At 37.6% G+C, this 22,551-nt stretch overlaps 1 long non-coding RNA gene across 6 annotated transcripts in view; it reads left to right on the top strand.

Moving 5' to 3' along the window:
- Positions 1 to 22,551, top strand: part of LOC106018110 (uncharacterized) — a 192,351-nt gene that overhangs the window by 122,341 nt on the left and 47,459 nt on the right. For 5 of the 6 annotated variants that reach the window (XR_011811386.1, XR_011811388.1, XR_001191992.5 and 2 more), the window contains 4 exons: positions 359 to 557; positions 5,678 to 5,775; positions 14,827 to 14,937; positions 18,762 to 18,879. This is a non-coding gene — a long non-coding RNA (uncharacterized lncRNA). The remainder of the gene's footprint in view (positions 1 to 358; positions 558 to 5,677; positions 5,776 to 14,826; positions 14,938 to 18,761; positions 18,880 to 22,551) is intronic. The other variant, XR_001191991.5, reaches the window with a different exon arrangement.

The following is a 22,551-nucleotide window of genomic DNA, read 5'->3' as shown; positions in this document are numbered from 1 at the left end:
TTAATAAAGACAAATGTAACGTTTACAGGGTAATAAGAGATTGTGGAAGGAAATAAACAAACCTAGGATATAGTGCATCTAAGTAAACACAAAGGTTGTAAAACCTTCAAACTCAAATATCAAGAGCACTGCAAATTAATGCCGCACACAATAGACCCTTTGGAAGCTAACTCAATCCGCCCCCATGTATCTACATGAGGGCCATGCATAACAATGCATGAGCTGGATTTCCATTAGAGTTTCCTCTGCAGGCTGTCAGTTGTTTGAAGAAATAACAATTTCCTAGGCATGAAAGCTTTTTCAGAATGTTCCCACTGATGTGTAATAAAAGTGACTTTACTTTTTTTCTTCTCCTTAGGCCCCACCCCCTAAGATGTGACTTTGGCGGGGAAGAGGATGGACGTAGACCCTCAGCCCCCTATCAATTTACCTTGCCTGGATTATCAATGCAGATGTTAAAATAATTGAAGGTGTGGTAGGAGATACAACCCCTAATAGCTTTTCCAATATGGAGATTACCTAGGCAGAGAATGCCAGAGTACCTGAAGAATAGGCATGTGAGTACCTTATTAACATAGCACCATTCAGCCGCAGCTGCATATCTGGAAAAAAAAAAAAACCTTTAAAGAGCCTATTCATCTGTGTTAATGGGCCCATTGCACAGTACATTGTGTGGGAAATTAAGTCTCTGGCTGTGAACTTCCTGCGCTGTGCAAGCTGCCTTGACTCTTTTTTATTGCTTCAGTGTTATTATCTCCTCCTGGAAATAAAAACAATCATGTTCTCACATTTGAGAAGCCAAAACATTCCCAGATAACAAACTGGTTGAAAGTTTCTTTTGTTTCCCTTATTAAGTGAAAAAATATGTTTTGAAATTAAAGTAAACCCTAAATTAACATCAAAGCCCATCAAATTAGCTGAGCTGTCATACGCATGACAATGTTGGGTTTTCTTTTTTTTTTTTTTCTCCCCTGTAAAATACACAATTTAAATTGCTTTCCTATTTATTGTTACTTCCTTGGAATTATTTTTTTTTGTCACAAAATATGTTAATTTATTCAAATGAGACATGATTTTTGAATGTTTAACTGGTAGAAGAACTGCTTTCCTGCTGAAAGACTGAGGTAGAAAATAACATATTTTTAATGCATTTTTCCAAAATATAGCACCTCTTTTTTTAGCTCTGAGTGGACTGATTCTTTAAACGTAGATCTGGAAAAGTATACCAAGAAAAGGAAATCTTGCTTATTCAGGTATTTTCAAGCTCTGTCATCAATTTGAGAGTAATATATCATATTGTACAGCCTATAACACCTTTCACCAAAAAACAATTATCATCAGATATTTAAACAATTTTTCCTTCCTTTATGATCTAAATGCTGCACATTGCATCATCGTCATCATCATTATCTTCATCATGCTGATAAAAGAAAGGACTAATGATCAATACTGATTACAACTCAATTAAGGAGCATCTGAAAAGATGCTCCTATTTTATTTTATTTTATTTTATTTTATTTTATTTTATTTTATTTTATTTTATTTTATTTTATTTTATTTTATTTTATTTTATTTTATTTATTTTATTTTATTTTTAATCTTGCCTGTTCCATTCCTTCCACATTTTCAAGTTAACTTAATAAGTTCAACTATTTAACATGGTTAATGAGCGTATTAGAATATAACTGGAATCATCATTGAATGTGCTGTATTCCTTCCATGGAGCACACTCAACTTCCCTTGGACAATACTGAAATATAAAGAGCTGTCAAAAAAAAAAAATCAGAACCCTTGCTGTTAGAAAATAAGAGTTCCTGATGTCAATTGCAATAGAATTTAGCTCTTCAGATAAAACGTCTATTTAGAAGCTCTGTAAAGAAGTCTAGGAAAAGCTGAAGTAAAGTTGGCTCACACCAAACCAGTTAACAAAAAGTAGATATAGTTGAAGGAAGGCAATATGGAGCAAGCCTTGTAATACAAACCATCATTTTATCCAGTCTGTTTGCACAGACTTTCCTTGCACCCATCCTACCATCTTACTATTTTTCTTCAAAACGTTATCTGTGAAGTCTCTGGGACAAGGATGTTTGGTACACAGAGTACCTTGCTCTGTGCAAATTATTATTGCTGCTGGTAGAGACTGCACTAAGAGCTCTTTGGGCGTCAGCAAGTCCGACAAGTGATGATATAGTAATATCAGAGGAGAAATCAATATTTCATATTAGTTAATGATTTAATTATGGAAATCCTTCCCTTAATGCCATTTGTTAACTAAAGTCACTATAAATTGTATTCTGTTCAGCTCATCTTTCAGTGTCACTCTGAATTACACCTTCCTGACATTTAGATATTGGAATATTAAACAGATTTCTCTTTGCAGTCTAGTCCAGCACTTCTTTCACAACACAAGCCATCTGGGAATATGTACCCATTAATGCTCTGGGAGGCACTGTTGAGAGTTTGCATATTTTAAAAAGTCAGAGAAAATGAGAACTGCAGGAAGACCAACACATGGCACTCTCATTACACCAGTAGATTTGGCATCAATATATTACTGCTTTTTTTTTTTTTTTTTTTTTTTTCAGTGGTATTTTGTATTGTACTTATTTATTTTCCTTTGGTTGACTTTTTTTTTTTTTTTTTTTTTTTTTTTTTTTTTTTAATGTCTGGCAGGTTTTATACTACAGTGTTGAGAGTTTAAAAATATACAGTGAAGTTCCAGGGTAGCCATTCTCATTTAGTCACTTTTTCACAGCAATGTCATTTTTATACAGCAAATTTTTTTTCAAACAGTTTCTGTAAAGATAATTCAGATTAATGGGCCATTTACAGTTTTGCTAACTTACTAACTGGCTATGTGCTGTAGGTAATCAGGGTGACATTACTGCCGGCACAAAAATGACATCTCGTCATCAAAAATTTTCTTCATTGGCACAGAAAATGCCAGGCACATCACCTCTGACTGTGTGGCCACCACATCTATTAACCTTATTGATTTGGAGTCATGCTGTGCCACACTGGAAAACTACTCCCTGCTGAAAGACTCAAGTGGATCAATCCTGAACCATGAACAAAAACTCAATAACAAAATGTAGTAGGCACCTTTCTCCGTTAAGTATTAAGTATTCCTCAAAGTAAATCACATTAGGGAACATCATCATAAGGAACTTCCCTTGGGATTCTGTGATCTCCCAGAGAAAAATAGCAAACCTGAGGGAAAAGACGTTTATATTGCCAAACGTATTTTATATCAGTGTTCTCAAATGTTTTACTATAATTATATTTTTATTTTATACTGTAACTCATTTCCCTTTTCTAAACCTTAAAATTCTAACTTGCCATTTGTTTTTGCCATTTGATCATCCCTGGTATGTCACCTATTGACAGATTACTCTGGAAAATAAAGTTTTCTCTCCTTTATCAACCCTTCAGAATTTTCATGTATTTATCAGAATTTATTTTTGAGGTCCTCATTGTGATGGGGCTTGAAAATGAAGCAAGGCATCTAACTCCTTTCAGCCTCATACAGTTAACAAAGAAGGCAACAAAAGGTTCATATTTCCTGACAAAAGATAGCGGACTGCAGCAAGCCTCATTCATATTTAAATGTTTGTGGCTTTGGAATTAGAAGTCCATCTTTCATGTTATCCTTTCCGTTCCTTACTTTTTTTTTCTTTTTTTTTTTTTTTATGGCAGTGGTGGTGGTGGTGTTTGCCAGCAATGGAAACTATTTCCCAAACATTAGTGTGACTTTTCAGTTTGTAGAACTTCTGTTCCTCGAAAATACTTCCTGCTACAGACAGCTGAGGCTTTATTTTTTATTTTTTTTTCATTTCTTCATTTAATAACCGTTGAACATCAATGTAGTTTTTAATTGTCTTGGAAAACTCAGTTAGGACAAGAAAAGTGTGGGTACAACCAGTGTGTGCACATGTAAGTAATTACTGATCATAGCTGAGTAAGTTTTATTCAAGCTGTTGGGACCCTCTCCTCAGGAAAAATTACTCACATGACTAAGGGGCACAGGACATTACAGGAACGTTTCTCTTGCTCAGTACTGTGACAACAGTATTTTTGCCCAAGGGTCTGATTGGAAAACTTGACAAAACCCATGGCCATAAGGTTTAATTTTGCATTGGTTTTAGTGTAAATGAATAGAACAAAGTTGGTAAAAATATTCCTTGCACTATGTTCAGCCATGCTTAACATCTGTATATTTATATGTATTAAATATTTTATTTTTTTTCAAAGAAAATTCGGGATTATGAAAAAAAGGAAAAGGAAGTGAAATGACATTAGAAAATATTATCAGTTGATTGAAAAAAAAAAAGATTTTTCAAAGCCGCATAAAAGTCTGGAAAATATTATTTTTATTCCTTAGGAAATAACCCTGGGCTTCTAATTAATGTCATGAAATTAAGGCCATTTATCTGAAAAACTGAAAAAAGATCTCTATATGCTCCAAAGTTCAGTGTTTGTCCCTGAGCTCTAACATGGGATATACTGTGTGAAAGTCTAACATGGGATACACCATATATCATCTCTATTTAGAGCCCCTAGGCAGGAAGTATAGATAAAAAAAATAATCAAAATTACTGTTTTTCTTTACTGAAAGCCCTCCAAGGAATTCATTGGAATGAGTTCTGTCTGCCCATCTAATTGATAATTATTTAATTAGCAATTTATAATGATAATGGGATTTTACCCCCCACCAGTCCATCTTGTCTGTAAGAAAAATATAAGTAGACAACCTTATGTATTATTTTACCACTTTTGGCAGTTGGCACAAGATATTGTGGGCCAGCGTTGTGATTCCCCACAGTTAAACCATAAAAGCAGTGTATTCATATATTTCCTTTGCCCACAGTGTTTCCTTTTCTCATTACTGTGGGTGACTGGCATTCTCACAATGTGTGTGGGTGCACAGGCTTGTTGTGTCACCATGGACAGTTCTAAGAGCAGCTTCATTAGTTCTTTTTACAACAAAAGCTATTTTTTTTTTCCCTGCCTTCTCATTCTTTCCCTTAGTTGGCATGCGGGTTGAATTTTTCTTGGACCCCCTGCTTGACTTTTTTTTAGAGCTCCTTTTGAACAGTGCAGCAGTGTGAACACTAGGAATTGTAACTGATAGACTGTTTGTAGGAGAACTCATGAAAGTTCTCTTTGTTCACTTCACATCAACCAGGTTTATGCAGACCCTCCCCCACCTCAGCCAAACAGGGAAAAGGAAATCCACTTTTAATTATACATTGATGGGAATCACTATATAGTGAAATTGCATCAAGCGGAGAATGCCCACTTTATACTCTTTTATGTAAGAATCCCAGAGAAGCACTGCCATAAAAAAATGGACATGCTAGCATAGCCTCGCCAATATAGCCAGGCCTGACTAATTTAAATCAGTTTGCCAACTCCACTTCCAATCCTGGTAAAAATTTTCAGCAGTATCTTTGCACTATAAGAATGTCTTGTCCCTTAACCCTTGAGCCTGTTAGGTTTTGTTTTTGAAACCTTTCTTTTTTTTTCTTTTTTTTTTTTTTTCCCCAAAACTATGTTGTTGTTTGGTTGGTTGTTTGGTTGGTTGTAAATGTGGAAAAAAATAAAAGATTTACACATGTAAGGTATTTTCAGAATTTGAACTGATGCTATTGATACCTTTCCCATGTTCTTTCCTTAGACAAACACATTCAAGACACTGTGTGGAGTCCTGAGGGCAAAAAGAAAAGAGTTCTATATGAAGGTGGAATGAAAAGATTGCACTACCTTGCGAGAAGTGTAAGTAAACAAGAGAAGCATTTTTTCCCAGTGAAACAAAAGAAAAAAATTTAAGCGGTACTGCAGGGACCTCTGAGATTATAAATCATTTGAGTAATATGCTAATAAATACGTAATGCTAATTTTCTTAGACTTTTTAAAATTAGTATCACGAGATACCATTAATATGATGATGACAATGCAAGATATGCGGCTTTACTGTGTACCATTAAAGTTTACTATATATGGTCTTTCAATCTTTCAGTATAGAAATGAAATATTGGGGGGGAGTGTCTCAAATATTTAGTCAGAAAAATAATTTTTCTAAGTGCTCTTGAAGTTTACTTTTTAATTTATTTCCTGAATTCCTTTGACTTAATTGTCCCAATTCATTTAGTTTTGCACAATTTAAACATCTGTATTTTTAAATTTTTTTAAGAAAAAGTGTTTGCACCTGTGAAAGAAGTGTTGTGAAGGCCAAAGTAAAAACACTCTACCAGAAATAGTTTATGATAATTCCTTTACAAGTAGTTAAGAATAGTGCTAACGAAGAACCTAATAAGCCAGAGACCAGTAGGAGGGCTGGGGCGGGAGAAATATCTCCATGGATGCTAAGAAACATTTGACCTGACAAATTAAAGAAGCCAGAGGATGTTGATAAATATCAGCTCAAAGACAAAATACCAGTTGCATAAATGCTGATTTGCAGGGTCAAAAACAGCACAATTGTATCTTGCAGAAGCGCCAAAGGTGTGTATTGGACAGGTGCTAGGACCATGTCTTAGGAAACCCAGTCTACGCACTACATCTAAGTAGAGCCTATGAGAACTTGGCTACTTTCCACTGCCAATACTGGTATACATTTCTCTGTTGCATGATCAAGTCACAAACTTGTGACTACATATTTCTTTCATCTCCATTCAGGTTTGGGCTTCTTCTAACCCTCTCCCAGTTCTCCACTACCCCAGATTTTCTTCCAGGACTCCATCAGAAAATGTTTCCTTATTTTGCTAAGATAAAAATAAAGCATGTGGATCACACATGGATGTAGCCAGGAAATAGGAGGAACTGAATGTGGCAGAGATTGAAAATGATTTTGGCTTAAAGTAACTGAACAGAAACTAGTGCATGGAGGTGTTCTAGAGTATACAGTAAACAACAAAACAGCCTCACACCAGATAAGACACCCACTTAAATTCATTGTTTCCTCCAGGTTATCTGCAGAAGTGCATAGTGTCAACTGATTTTCTAAAAAGGCCAGGATATTTTTTTTCTCTGTTTTGTTTAGTTTGTTTGTACATTGATTTGTTGATTGTTTTGTTGGTTTATTTATTTACCAGAGGAAAGAGCTCTTATGAATTTCTATTTTGAACATTGTCTGAATCCAAATTTGTGAAATTGCATGAGTCAGTTCATCAAGGCTTTGCTCTACCAAAACAGGAACAGCACAACTTCCCAGATACTCGGTTTCAAAGAAGTAATAAGGAAATCAGGAGATATTTAGCAGATAAACACTACTTCTTTTGGATTATTTTTTTTTTTTGCAAAACTAAAAAAAAACACCTTATGATATATCACATGAGGCAATTTGAAAAAGTTCATTAATTTCAAAGGAAAGAAAAGAAAGAATCTTAAAACAAGGTACCAGTCAGAGTCTAGGACTGAATCTGAAATTATTCGGAATAGGCAGCAGTTCACCTTCCAACCAAATGAGCTTTCTCTGTGGCCAAGAAATAAATGACACAGATAGAAATTATTAAGGCTAAAGCAACTGTGGCAGGAGTACATGTTCTTTTAGATCTGGGCAGGCTGAGCCATGCAAAGGAGCCTCAAGAAATAGTCTTCATGTGAACAACTGATGCACAGCAGGAGTTGCCTGAAAGTGGTACCTCTCTGCCTGCTGCGAGGGAATCATCTGGGGAGAAAAAGATGGGAATGAAACTGGCTTGGGAAAAGGATGAAGGAAGGGTAGGGGGGGAAGGAGGGCAATCTGGGAATAAGAGAGAGAAGATAGAGATACATTTAAAAGTAAACCTTAGGTTTGATTGTTCTGGTCTGCTTCTTTTATATGTCTATACTAGAGGTTATTTAAGAGAATCCTCAAAGATCAGTCTAAAGTTTGCTGCTGAGAATAAAGCTACAGAGATGGATAATGTTTCTATAACAAAAGACTTTAAAAAGTAAGAACATTTTCTTGTAATGACTGCATGTCTGGATTCTCTATAGGTCTCCTAGCATTAGACCAGGGCAGCTTCTTGCCTTCAGTGAAGTTACTCATTCATTTACTCCCTGATTCGGGTGAGAATCAGGACTTTCTTCTTTAAAGTTCAGAAAGATGTAGTTCAGCAAGTTTCCTTCTGTGGAGAACTTAGGAGCACTGTTTGAGAGAAAAGCCCTTGAGGCTGACATGCTTTAGTTGGAGTTCTGCTGAACTGAATTTGCACATTATGTACTGTACCTTGCTCTTACCTGCTAAAGTGTCCCTTGTTTAAGACTACATATATGTGTAAATAACAGAGAGTGGGATACAGCCTCAGGATTTATGCTGTGTCACCTGTGAACAGACCCTTTGCGCTGCTTGTGGAGCTAAGAATTGCTGGGCTGTGGATGTGCAAGCCATATCACTGTTTCTCTGAGGATGAAACATACACTCCTGTAGCAGTGATTGGGAAGGCAGCCTCGTAACACTCAAAAACTCACCAAGCCATACTTCCCACAGCTGGATTTTTCTAGTTGAAGCTTACTTTGGACCCTGGGCTAATGTAAAGCAGATTCAACATATGTGAGATATAAAACCGTAGGTTCTTCAGTAATCATAGGTCTCTCTGATCTGCATTCTTCTGCAAGAAAATTCTATTCCAAATAATGAATTTTTATTATTAATAGTGAGGGGACAGATTTGTACTGATCACTTACATTGACGAAATATTGTCCAGGTGTATGATCCTCACAAAGGTAAGGATGCGTAATTGCACTTTAGATTGATAAATAAAACTCATGATTACATGCTCACTTTATGTCTGTAGGATCGCAAGCAGATGTCCTGAAAACAATCACTTGGTCTTTATTGACAGTTTTCAGGCAAACATCTCCAGGTTTGTGGACATACATATATATGTGGGAACAGAATTTTTCCACTTGTTTCTATATGGTGCTTGGTTGCTTATAGCCAAGAAGGCTGACATCTATTAATGAAAGAGCCTTTGACAATGACGTGTCTTTTCTCAAGAATCTGAATAGCTGTCACAGATCAGGAACCCTGTTTTTATTCTCACTGTATATTTTTCTTCTCTCCTCGGTTCAGCTATATTCATTTCATTAAGTTGGGTCAGTAAGGTCAGAAAGCCTTATAATTATCTCCTAGGACCAAAGCTCTAGCTGAACTTTTAGTTCAGAACTGTATCTTTGCTGGGACCTAGTGGGGCTGCCTTTCATTTTACTTCAACATTATGAGGACTAATTCTTCTGTGCTTGTGTATACTTTGTATACCTGCCAAGTCCTCTCCATCCGTTCCTTCAGGTAATCTCAGAAGTGACTGATTAAAAATGATGATCAGACTCTGTAAGCTTTCAGCAGCACACTTGAAATTCCAGTTTTCTTACATGGTGAACAGTTTTTCTTTCATTTTTGACTTTTTGGAGGAACTGATTCCAAAGATTTTATTCACAGTAGTTAACAGGTGAGAACTGGTGTTTGCTAGCATAAGCGTCGTGCTGGGTAGCTCTTTGTTCACTTTCTGCTGTTTCCCTGCTCTATTATGGCAAAACTTACTTTAATAGAAGTTTTCTTAATGGTTTGTACAGTGTATATTTTTAAAGCATATTATGAAATAAAAGTGAATACCTATCAGAACAATACGTTCCTGTGAAACTCTAACAATTGGGCAGGTCCCTTGATTTCAATGGACATACTCCAGAACAAGGGACTTGTACCACCTGAACAGGAGTGCTAGAATTTGGCCCTCAACAGATGCAGTTTTGTTTCCACCAGCATGTGCCAATTAAAATGATTCTTCTGTAATAAAATATCAGGAGACAGAAAAGGAACCACCGTGAACTGAGGCAATACTGAAGTAAGCGTCTTTTCAGCTAACACAGATCCCCTGCTCCATTGGTGATCAATGATAATAATGACATCCACTTTCCAAAGTAGTGCTGGGCTGCTGAGGGCTGATTCTGATGCCAGTGGCTGGTGTGAGTTGTTGAGGAATTTTCAAAGACTGTGTTGGATGGGCGGCAGGAAGATCTGAAGCCACTGGAGATGTGGAGTGGAAATAATAGGAGGAGTGATAAGAATGACACCATTTCCAGAATGTCTGAATTAAGAAGGAAGGCAGAGATGTTGAGCTGTGTTTGAAATACTTTGTCTACTCAGTACAAAATAATTGTACAGCATTTTGGCTACTAGTGCCTAGAAAATGAAAATGGACAATGGAAAAAATTATTTCTGTGATTGATAATAAGAATTGTTAGATGGGGAAGAAAGAAAAAAATACTTTCCTCTGACAAATATTTTCCAATTTGTGTTTGAACAGGAATATATAACTGCTGAGTCATGTCTCCAAACCTTTACACCTGTTTCATAACTTTGTGACTTGACTCAACTCATGGATGTTTCTCCAGATTTCCATCATTAAAGTGCAGACGGAAACCTTTGCTCATATGTAAAGAAATTTCTTCCTGCTTGAGGGTTGTAAATCTAGGTTTATATTTTTTTTACATGTCCATCTGAAAAATGGTAGACAGGGATTTGGTCAACCTCTTTTCAGTCATTTGTGGGGACAGGACAAGGAATAATGGCCACAAAATTGAGCACAGGAAGTTCCACACTAACACGCAAAAGAACTTCTTCACAGTGAGGGTGATGGAGCGCTGGAACAGGCTGCCAAGGGAGGTTGTGGAGTCTCCTTCTCTGGAGATACTCAAGGCTCGTCTGGACACCTACTTGAGCAGCCTGCTGTAAGGAACCTGCTTTGGCAGGGGGATTGGGTTCGATGATCTTTCAACGTCCCTTCCAACCCCTTCAGTTCTGTGATTCTGTGAAAATGATTGTGATGGGAGAAATTCAATATCAAACAGATCTAGAAAAAATAGAGGGGTTGCAAGAGCAAGGCAAGATGAGAAAGCTATTTGCTGGATAACCTGCTTATACCTGCCACAATAAAGCTCTCCAGTACTCTTCAAACATGTTTCCATTTCTCTCCCAAACTTCCACCTCTTTTAGAAGCTCTCAGGCTTTCTGTTTTTCCCATAGACTTTGTAACAAAACTTGCAATATATCTGGTACTGGCAGTCAGGAATGAAACCTTGATAAAGGAAGAGGTTTCTCTCTGAAGTAGAGAGCTCTTCGAAACTGAAGCTCTTTGTGAACCTGCAGAGGTTCAATTTAGAAGTACAGTTTTGTAAAGTTAGGCATTGGAAATGATACATCAATTAAGTCAGTGACTAGTGAGATGGAAATACCGGTAGAAATGGGCTATAGCAGAAAAGTTTTTAACAAGAAAGCCGTCTTTTTTTTTTTTTGAAAGTGAAACATTTTGCAACAAAATCTTCCTTGGTTTTATAGGCTTTTTTCACATCCTCTCCTTCCCCCCCCCCCCCCCCCCCCCCCCCCGGTCCCTCTAAAGTCCATTATGTATGCAGAAAGAAAATATGGTCCTGCACCCCTCCCCACATACAAACTCAGACTTGAATGTGTAGAATCATTTTGCCTAAAAACAGACATTTTAACATAAAGCATTTTCTCAAAAATAGTCATATAATTGTTTTCAAACAGTTAGAAGAAAAATCAATATTTTGAAACTTGATGCAAAGTAACTTGTGTCCTCCAGATAGCTCTATTCATGTAATCTTTAGCTGTCAGAAGCAGAACTGTAATTCAGCAATTACCTGCATTACATTCACATCTTCCTTTCTTTTTTAAATCATGCACACACATTTTCAATTTATTAGCACTGGATAAGTGGCCAACTATATCTAGAAGCCTTGTAATGTGTAAATTACCCTAGCCAGTTCTAAGAATGCATATGTGTCCATGAAAGTGAATTACTCACAGATCACAAAAGAAACCACCTTTCCAAAACTATTTCAGATGGTTTAATTATCTGCAACATGTAGGATTGGTTTTGTGCTGCTGAAATTTGTTAATATACCCCAAACATGCTTTTGGCATTTTTGTATGCACAGCAGGAAAATCAGTATGGAACTGCAACTTGTTTTTAATAAAACTTGAAAAGCACGGCTTAAGGTCTTTGCTGAACTATAAATGTTGCTGAACTATGAATGTGTGGTTGTAGGCCTCACAAGCCTACATACTGTCTTAGGGTGAGAACATAAGGAAAAGACACATGAAAAAGCAATTGCAGAAAAAAAAATGGGTTTAGGGTATTGGTACTATTAATTAGAGGTGAATTATGCTGATTTGAAAACTTGACGCTTCAGAAATGGCAAAGCAAAGCAATCACTAGCACGTCTGGAATTCATATTACCTGTCCAAGCAATTTTCTTTCTCCTTCCGCAAGTGCACACTATTGTTCATTTCAGTGAGATATTAGACACTCTATTCTCCTTTCTTGAGACAACTGAGATTTAAATATCCATTTGATTCAGAAAATGATACGTCTATCATGAAACTTCTTTTTAACTCTATGTCTACAGTTGCATGCTCATGGCTGATACATAATTAACAGGCTTTTTACATCCTTCTGAAGAGCAGAAAATTTTTTCTTATGTTTTTAATTCGTAATACAGACATTGAATGACTAGCACTGAATACATGTAAAACTGATAGTGCTTCATGAAGAAGGAAAAAGATCTTTCACAGATAATTACATCAAAAACAATAAGGTTGGTGACATACTGAAAATTGTTATTTACTTCTGTCTTATAGTAAGACTGAGTAGGTTTATCAAGAAAAATCACAGAATCACAGAAGCACAGAATTTCTAGGTTGGAAGAGACCTCAAGATCATCGAGTCCAACCTCTGACCTAACGCTAACAGTCCCCACTAAACCATATCCCTAAGCTCTACATCTAAATGTCTTTTAAAGACCTCCAGGGATGGTGACTCCACCACTTCCCTGGGCAGCCTGTTCCAATGTCTAACAACCCTTTCAGTAAAGAAGTTCTTCCTAACATCTAGCCTAAAACTCCCCTGGTGCAACTTAAGCCCATTCCCCTTCGTCCTGTCACCAGGCACGTGGGAGAACAGGCCAACCCCCACCTCGCTACAGCCTCCTTTAAGGTATCTGTAGAGAGCAATAAGGTCACCCCTGAACATCCTTTTCTCCAGGCTGAACAAGCCCAGCTCCCTCAGCCACTCCTCATAGGACTTGTTCTCCAGGCCCCTCACCAGCTTTGTTGCCCTTCTCTGGACCCACTCAAGCACCTTGATGTCCTTCTTGTAGCGAGGAGCCCAAAACTGAACACAGTACTCGAGGTGCGGCCTCACCAGAGCCGAGTACAGGGGGACGATCACCTCCCTAGCCCTGCTGGCCACACTGTTTCTTATACAAGCCAGGATGCCGTTGGCCTTCTTGGCCACCTGAGCACACTGCTGGCTCATATTCAGCCAACTATCCACCATCACTCCCAGGTCCTTCTCTGCAGCTCTCCAACCACTCATCTCCCAGCCTGTAGCTCTGCTTGGGGTTATTGCGCCCCAGGTGCAGGACCCGGCACTTGGCCTTGTTAAACTTCATAGAGTTGACCTCAGCCCATCGGTGCAGCCTATCCAGATCCTCCTGCAGACCCTTCCTACCCTCGAGCAGATTGACACACACACCTAACTTGGTGTCATCTGCAAACTTACTGAGGGTGCACTCGATGCCCTCGTCCAGATCATCGATGAAGATATTAAAGAGGACCGGCCCCAGCACTGAGCCCTGGGGGACGCCACTAGTGACTGGCCTCCAACTGGACTTGACTCTATTTACCACGACTCTTTGGGCCCAGCTATCCAGCCAGTTTCTAACCCAACGAAGCGTGCGCCAGTCCAAGTCAAGAGCAGCCAGTTTCTTGAGGAGAATGCTATGGGAGACGGTGTCAAAAGCCTTGCTGAAGTCAAGGTAGACCACATCCACAGCCTTTCCCTCGTCCACCCAGCGTGACACTCTGTCATAGAAGGAGATCAGGTTCGTCAAGCAGGATCTACCTTCCATAAACCCATGCTGACTGGGCCTGATCGCCTGCTTGCCCTGCAAGTGCTGCATGATGACTCTTAAGAGGATCTGCTCCATGAGCTTCCCTGGTACTGAGGTCAAACTGACAGGCCTGTAGTTTCCCGGGTCTGCCCTCCGGCCCTTCTTGTAGATGGGCGTCACATTTGCTAGCCGCCAGTCAACTGGGACCTCCCCCGATAGCCAGGACTGCTGATAAATGATGGATAGGGGCTTGGCCAGCTCCTCTGCCAGTTCTCTCAGTACCCTTGGGTGGATCCCATCCGGCCCCATCGATTTGTGCACATCCAAGTGCCGTAGCAGGTCACCAACCAGTTCTTTGTGGATAGTGAGGGCCACATCCTGCTCCCCATCCCCTTCCACCAGCTCAGGGTACCAGGTATCCAGAGAACAACCGGTATTGCCACTAAAGACTGAGGCAAAGAAGGCATTAAGCACCTCCGCCTTTTCCTCATCTCTTGTAACTAAGTTTCCCCCCGCATCCAGTAAAGGATGGAGATTCCTTAGTCTCCTTAGTCCTCCTTTTTGTATTGATGTTTCCTGTTTATCCACATATTTGATTTGATTTAATTTTTCTTGAATTAATTCTAATATCAATACTAGGTGTATGCTGGGAGTGTTTTGTAAAGAAGAAAGATCTGTCTGGAAGGTTGTGACCTGAATGTTGTACTGGAGAGGTGTGCTAAACCTTGTTGATGTTCTGTTCATCTTCTCTGTCTGTACAAGGGGTACAGCAGAGTCTGTTGAATGTCCTGAAAGGAATTCCTGGATGTTGCTCAATGTTGAAAGTATAAATGTAACATCTAAGTAACATAAGTTCAAAGCAGGAAAGATAAATCAAAGTTTTAAGTTAATATTTAGCATTAAGGATATCAGGATGTTCTTCTCTTCCAGGTGTGAATATAAGAAGCTATTTTGAACTGAGGAGTCTAAAGAAAAGATTTTGGAACAAATTGGATGAAATCAACAGGACCTAATTGTGAAGATTGGATGATATTTTTCCAGGTAGAATTCAAACGCGAAATTGCTGAAGCTTAGCTGTGGTAACAGGTAGATTAATAAGTATGAATACAGTCTCTGTAAGAACGAATACAATTTTATTTGAGCTCAGAGAAAAATGTGAGTTACAACTGTGTGATCAAGATGCTATATCTGTGTTTTTGAAAAGCCATATGAAGGTTCCCTCACCCAAAAGATCTTTAAGTAACTAAGTTCTTAAGAGGTTAGAGAAAATGGCTTGAATATGTTCTGAATAAAAATAGGAAACAGCAGGCAGGAATAAAATAACTATTTTCATAATGAAGAGAGGTTGCTAATGGAGTCATAGAGGATTTGTACAGTCTGTAAATGCATAAATAATTATTATAAAGGATGAGGGATTATTCAGATAGTGCCACTGTTACCAGACGATACGAAAGTTTTCAAGGTTGATAGATCTGCTAATGTCTATCAAGGCCTGAAGTAGGATTTCCTGTCTGACTGGGTGACAAAATGGTATGTGACATTCAGGGTATGTGCCAGTTGCTTGCAAATAGATATCTAGAGTAATTTTAGAGTCCCTAGGGTGCCTGACATATCCATGTGAGAGTAGCAGAAGTAAAACACAGGCTTGACTCTGCTGTGACATTAGATGCCTGTTTGGGAAATTGAATTCCATCTTTGGTGCCCATTAATGTGTCCTAATACGTATGGAGAAAAAATACACGTAATCCTATGCAAAAATGACTTCCAAAATGTTCAACTAAAAGGTCTTGGAGTCAATATTGATGATTCTCTGAAAACATCAGTAGTGGTCAAATTTACAAATTGGCTGTTAAGCATTACGGGCAAGAAACAGGAAAAAAAAATCAAAAGGACTCTGCTGCTGCATAAACCTACTGTAACACCATGATGTTGTGAATGTAGTGTTTGGTATTGATCATCCCATCTCCAAAAAGACAGAGGAGAGGTGGGAAAGGATTTCAAGGAAGAATGGAACTGTTTTTGAATGAGTTTAGGTAGATTAGGACTCTTTACCTTGCAAAAGATGTCAGAAGAGAGATAAGACAAAACTATGAAACCACACGAATGATATCAGAATGTGAACAGGGAATCATCACTATTTCTCACAGTACGAGATTCAGGGCTCCCAAACCACATGAGCATTTTATGTTTAAAATTGAGAAAATGCTCTCAGCTGTGGACTTTACTTCTCCAGGAAGATGTGAGGGATAAAAGTATAAATAGGTTGAAAAGACAACAAGGCAGAGTCATGAAATTTTGGTCCATTGGTGGTTCTTAAACTAGATGACCTGGAGGCAACACTGATCTTCCTAAGTTCCTAAGTCAGTAATATCCAGAGTGCGGAAGGAGAAACTGGGGAAAAAATACTTAGTGCATGCCACTGTCTCTGCTTTTCTCTAGCTAATCACCGATGCTGGAGCCAAGAAACAGTTATGGAAAGTTAGGTCTAGCCAGCATGACTGATTCTGTGTTTTTATAATGAGATCCCTCCCTTTGAACTGTAGTACACTGGCTGTCCCGTATTTTAAGAACATGGTATTAATATGCAGGGTCTTTTCTTACACATATATATAACTGGAAGTCAAGTATAATCTTTAAAACATCAGAATATGCTAAAAGAAATAACAGAACCTTTGTAGAGGCTCCCTTTCCCTTCCCTTCACCCCCCCCCCCCCCAATTCATTCTCTCATATTTGGCTGTTTTAACTTTGACACATAGAACATATGTAATGCATCTTATACTGATATTTCTGACTGCAGAAGAAGCTTGAAATCATCACTGAGTTAGAGGTACTGTTGGAAGACAACAGATTTTGATCAGTGACAGAAATCTTATAGGACCATTCAGGACAGCAACTATGTAAAGGAAAATATGGAGAACGTGGGAGAATATGCTGAATGTAAATATGCACAAATTAGTTAAGACAATAGGCCTAACAACACTGTGGGGAGAAACACAAACATAGGAGAAAACAATTCTAAAGGACAAAATCTTCATGAATTTTAATGCCCAGAGATACTGATTTTTGATTTCATGGCTCCTATTTCTGGTTGGCACCTTTAGCCCCCATGCAAAACCACACACTCTTCCACACACTGCTCTGAAGTGTTGTGCTTGCTCTGCTCATAGGTCCTCCACACTCTTTTGCATCCATACAAGGTTGCATAAGAGCAAACGGATACTCGCCAGAGGCCTCTTGAAACAGTTATGCCCTATTCAGATACATTCCAGAATTCTCTAGAGGAACATCTATGCAATCTGGTGCATGAACGAGCTCTACAGGGTTTGTATCAAGTCAAATACCACTAGGAAGGCTTTACGAGAAGTAACCTTTCTCTGACATGCCTACTAGATGTTTCCTGCCATCTAGGATTGTATTGAGCTCTTGCCTGTCCTAACAAATGTGCTACCATCTGCAAGGATGAGTGACATCAACCAACAGCCTTTAGAGATGCAGCTCTGTCATTTCAGTCCCTGAAATATATGACGAAATCTATTGTTTATTTTATTTTGTGGAGGACTATTTTGCCCAGCCTACACAAGAAAATGAATGCCACTAACAGGAAGGTTCAGTTATTTCTCACTCAAGTTATTTCTTTACTAGGCAATTACTAAACCAACAAGGTGATGTTACTCCAGCCAGGTGAACTAACATGTGGGACTGTATGCCTTCAGATAAATTTCTACCTCATACATTTTACAAGAAATGATAAAAACTCATCAAGGAATGGCCACAGGGGAAGGACAGGCTAGCAAATAAAAGGTATATCTTAGCACTTCATAAGGATAGTGATACAGAGAACTGTATCAGAGAAAAGTTGAGCAGAGTTAGACACTGCAAACCAAATTAAACAGCTTTTGGAAAAGCTTTTTCAGTTGTGCGAGGAGGGGAAAACACAAGAGAATCACTGTGCATAGAGGATAGAGTAGAAATTAAAGATAGTCTAGGTGTGACCCAAAAATTAAATGAAGACTTTGAGAATAAAAATAAGGTTAAAATAGGAAAAAAATGGACTAAATGAAACATGAATTCATTAAAAAAAAATCATGCAGATAAACTTATCTTACCTTTTTTATTTTAATGACAACTTGATTTTTGAGACAAAGAAAATGTAGTAGATTCAACCTATCTGTTCTTTATTAAAGTGTTAGATACATTACTACATGGGGAATAATTAGTTAAATTGGAAAAGATAAGGACAAGTACCAGGACTAAAATATAAGTAAAATGACTGAAAAGGAGACAAGAGCAAGTTATGTTGAAAGGATTTGTCTCTCTCTCTGGAGGAAAGTTACTAGTGGAGTTCCTTTAGGATTGGTCTGGGGATTAATTTTATTTAATATTTTCCTTAATGACCTAGGCAGAAAAAGTAGGAGTGTACTAATTAATTTGCTGATGATACAAAACTGGGAGATGTCATGAATACAGTGGAGGATTGGAATGTTATACAGGAAGAATTAAATGACCTTGAAGTCTGGGGTAATAGAAATGGGATGGAATTTAAAGTCATGTGCTGCAAGGTCATGCACTTCAGAACTAATGAAAAGTATCTGCTATGAACTGTAGGATCATCAGTGCGAAGTGACAGAGAGGAAAACTACCTAGTTGCAACAGTCAATCACAGAATTACTGTGAACTACCAGTGCACTTAGACTACGTAAAGGGAAAATGCAATTTAAAGATATATTGAGGAAACTATTTTTATGAAGCAAGGAGAGTATATATGCCGTCAACCAAGGTGCTTGTTAAACATCATCTGAAATTCTGAATCCCTATGGCTGTGGTGCAAATTTTAATTTATTTACTTATTTATTCTTGAAACAGGTACAAAGGGTGACTAGTGTGGTGATCAAAGAAAAGGACAACTATCTGAAAAGAAGCTGGGCCTGACAAAGCAAAGGTTGAGAGCAGATACAATTGGTGTCTGTAAATATATGATGAGGTAAATCCTGGGGAGAAAGAAAAGCTTGTGAAATTAAATGGTAATTTTGACATGGGATCAAATGAACATAAATTGGCTAGATAAATTTGGACAAGAAATGGAGAGGAGGTTTCTAGACACCAGAGCCATAAGTACAGGAGTGTGGGAGTAAACACAGGACTCAGATCGATTTATTAGGTGGGTTTATGTGATGGGATTCATGTGCTGGCACGTGCTTGAACTTGACTCCTGCTCAGCTCTGAGTTCTGTTTTTCAGGTAGTCTTGCTTCATAGTCCTTTGCTTGGGTTATTACAATTTCTGGCACATTTTTGCTTGTACTATTGGATATATTTTCTAACGTAGCCTCCTTAATATAATACAAATACTGCATGATATATTTAGTTTATCTATTCTCAGAGGAAAACAGCAACAATAGCCCATGTCTTGCAATGGACTAGAACAATGGAATGAAAAGAAATAAAACTGCTGTACTTCTTTACAGCAAGTTAGTTGTGTCACAGCAAAAATTTTAAATCAGAATTGGGTAGTACACAAACACCTTGAGTCACATCCACTCAAAAAACACATTCAGAAGTAAATCAATTTAACTGAAAGACAGACAGACTCTGATTTGTGGCATTTTGTTTCCATTCTGTATATTTGTACAAATTTTTGGAAGTTCCTCCAGTACTTTCCAGTTTTAAAGTTTTCACAGCACATAGACCAAACAATTGTCATGATGACCCATCATGATTGCTATTAAATTCTTATGTTCGTCTGTTTCTTCTCAGACAAGAATTACACTTGCAGTAAGGGTAGAATTTTATTTATTTATTTTGGTGAGGACTATAGATTCTAATATTTTGTAACAGTAAGTTGATGTGTTTCTCAAAGTGTAAATATTCTCTTTTCTTAAGCAGACCACAATTGTTAGGTTATAAATCTTCAGTTTTATGGCATTGATATCAGCAAGAACAATAAGGACGGAGGGGAGGGAGGAGAACTCAGTTCTGTTTCTACTGAGTGACATGGTTTAATCATAATGAATGGAAATAGTCCCAAGGATATGTGCTGTATTTGTGCTCTAAAATCAAAACAGTCATATTGTGCCTTTAATGCTGTCTCAAATGAATACTCTCATTATTGCGTTCTGAGAAATTCTCTACCCTAGTATGTCTCAAATCTCATTCTAATCATTATAAATTAACAATGCAGAGGTTGAAAAGCAGCAGCAGCATACTCTGATACCAAGTAAATAATGACAACCCTGTGTTTCCCAAGAGAGGGGGCTTGCTTTTCAATAAACCAGTAATTTGAACAGGTTTCTCACTAGCTCACCAAGAAGGTACAAATATTAAAAGTTCAAGATTATCTGCAATGACCACAGCGTCTAACAAATACTGAATTACAAAATTTTGTATAACGAGTAGCTTATTCCTTTTTGTCATGTACTGTTGTGTTGTGTTTCATCAACTTCAGAGACAGTGATGCAAAATAATGCAATGTGACACCATGAAATACAGTAAGATGTGACATACCACATTAGAAATTTAAAGAATGAAAAGCTTCAGTAAATTCAGGAAATAGGAACCCTGTCCAAATTTATTTTGACAAGTAAGAACAGTGCAAACACTAAACACTGTTTTCAAACCAGAGGGTACCATTCTCTTCTGACCACCCAAATTGCTTGCAGATACTGCCGTCATCTTTATTTTTAGTTTAATTTAATATGCACAGAGCTGGGAGCTTTTTAAGTTTGGGTTGTGTTTTTGTTGTTTTGGGGTTTTCCTCCTCCCTTCCCCCAGCCTGGCATTAGTATTTAAATATCTAAATTGGCATCTGAATGACTTGGAGTGATTGTCAGCAACCTTCCATTCCAAACAAACCCATTCCTTGACATTTCAAAAAGATGCATTGCTAAAATGCTCCCAAGGATTTTTGTAGAAATCCAATTCTATGAACACAGGCTCAAAATGGGTGAACAAAAAAGCATCTATGTTAGGAGAAAAGAAGTATTTTCGTTCATATCTAGGGTATGCTAATTGAAAGTGTAGAAACAGGCTGCTTTCCTGTAGAGTACTAAAATGAATTGGAATATGAAACAAGTCTCCAGACTTTTCTTTCTCATATTTTCACTGTCATCTATTCATATCTGTCTGGTGATATTTAGGTCTGCATTAATGGATTAAAGGCCACATTGATCTCAGTTGGAAAATATGAGTTGCTGTTGCTGATCACTGTATGCTATTGCCAAAGCCTTCTCCTTTGCTAGTAAAGTCAGATTCTATTGAAGTCTATTCCAAATAGTCATCTGTATAAACAATGATACGTGATTCTAAACTTCAAGCACATTTTCTAACGAGCTGTACTAACCATTTTTATGTAAGTTTTATTTAAGGGCAGCACTACCATGCCGTGAAGTCGGACAATGAAGAGATTAAAACTATTTCTGTAAAGCCATTTTAGGGCCTGGATGGCTCATTTGATCCGACACTGGCCTTTCATCACAGGGAAAAGCAGCTCATATCTATCCTCAGCCATAGTGTTCAGAAGTAATCTTTATGGGATGCTTACGAAATGTTTATAATGAATTGAGTACAGGCATTCTTGGTTTATTTGTCAGTACAGTGAAGAACACGAAGCTGTCAGCTAGTATATACGCAGGTGAAAATTAAGTCTCCTGAAAAGGATTTTAAAAAGTGCAAAGCTCATACAAGCACCTAGCTAAATGAATAACAGGTGACTGCGAAAAAACACATCTTCCCCAGCAAATCAAACATTAAATATTACAGCAAATCCTTCTGAATCAATAAGTGCTATAAAAAATCTCTGTGCAGTTTTTTTTTTTGTGCACTAAAAGATAAAATCCAATGTTTGTTGAGATGGATGAAGAAATAAATGAATTAAAGGTATGTACTTATGCACTGCTCCTGACAATTTTTTATTTTTTTTAAGAAGAAAAAGATGATTCTGGGCCAGATCCTTAGATGGACGACACCTCTGATTACCTCCTATAGGTGGATTTTGTAGTAAATCAGATAGTAATGCAAAATTTTATTTTTTCAGAGCTGAAACTGTCATTAATTGAGTTCCTTAAATAATTAATTAATTTACAGAGAAAATGGCTCAAAAAAAAAAATTAAAAAAGATTCACCTAATTTTTAACATTAATGGGGATCTAAATGGGTACAGTTGTTACAGAGGAAAAAAAAGTTCTGAAATGAATGTAAGGCTGTTTAGGCAGATTGCTTGACTTTGTTGCCCTCAGATAGAGTAAAAAGGGATACTAGTGTGCTTTAAAGCCAGCTTTTTAATGTATTTAGTTAGCTAGCCACAATTCTTTTACAATGTGGTCCGTAAGTGTTATTGTCTGTTTAAAGTATTACTCACAATCATATGATCATATGATACTGAATTTTCAGTACAACCACAGAAAATTTTCAAAGGAAAGCAGTCTTCCAAGTTTCTGTATTTTATAACTGTAGCCAAAGAGCAACTTAATTTGTGTTTTGCAAAATCTGGTTAGAATTCAGAACCTCCTTATAGGTTCAATGAATATTACGAACGTGACAAGTTATAACTGAGTATCAGAAATTGTTAGGCTTTCCATTAGTTATTTGTGAGATGATATGTTATAACTAATATCTCCTTTTAAAATACAAGAACTTAGTTTCAGGTTTTATAGAATAGCC

This window comes from Anas platyrhynchos, chromosome 9 (genome assembly GCF_047663525.1).
Source record: "Anas platyrhynchos isolate ZD024472 breed Pekin duck chromosome 9, IASCAAS_PekinDuck_T2T, whole genome shotgun sequence".
Taxonomy (NCBI): domain Eukaryota; kingdom Metazoa; phylum Chordata; class Aves; order Anseriformes; family Anatidae; genus Anas; species Anas platyrhynchos.
The sequence above is the reverse complement of the archived record's forward strand: the minus strand, read 5'-3'. Positions and strand labels throughout refer to the sequence as shown.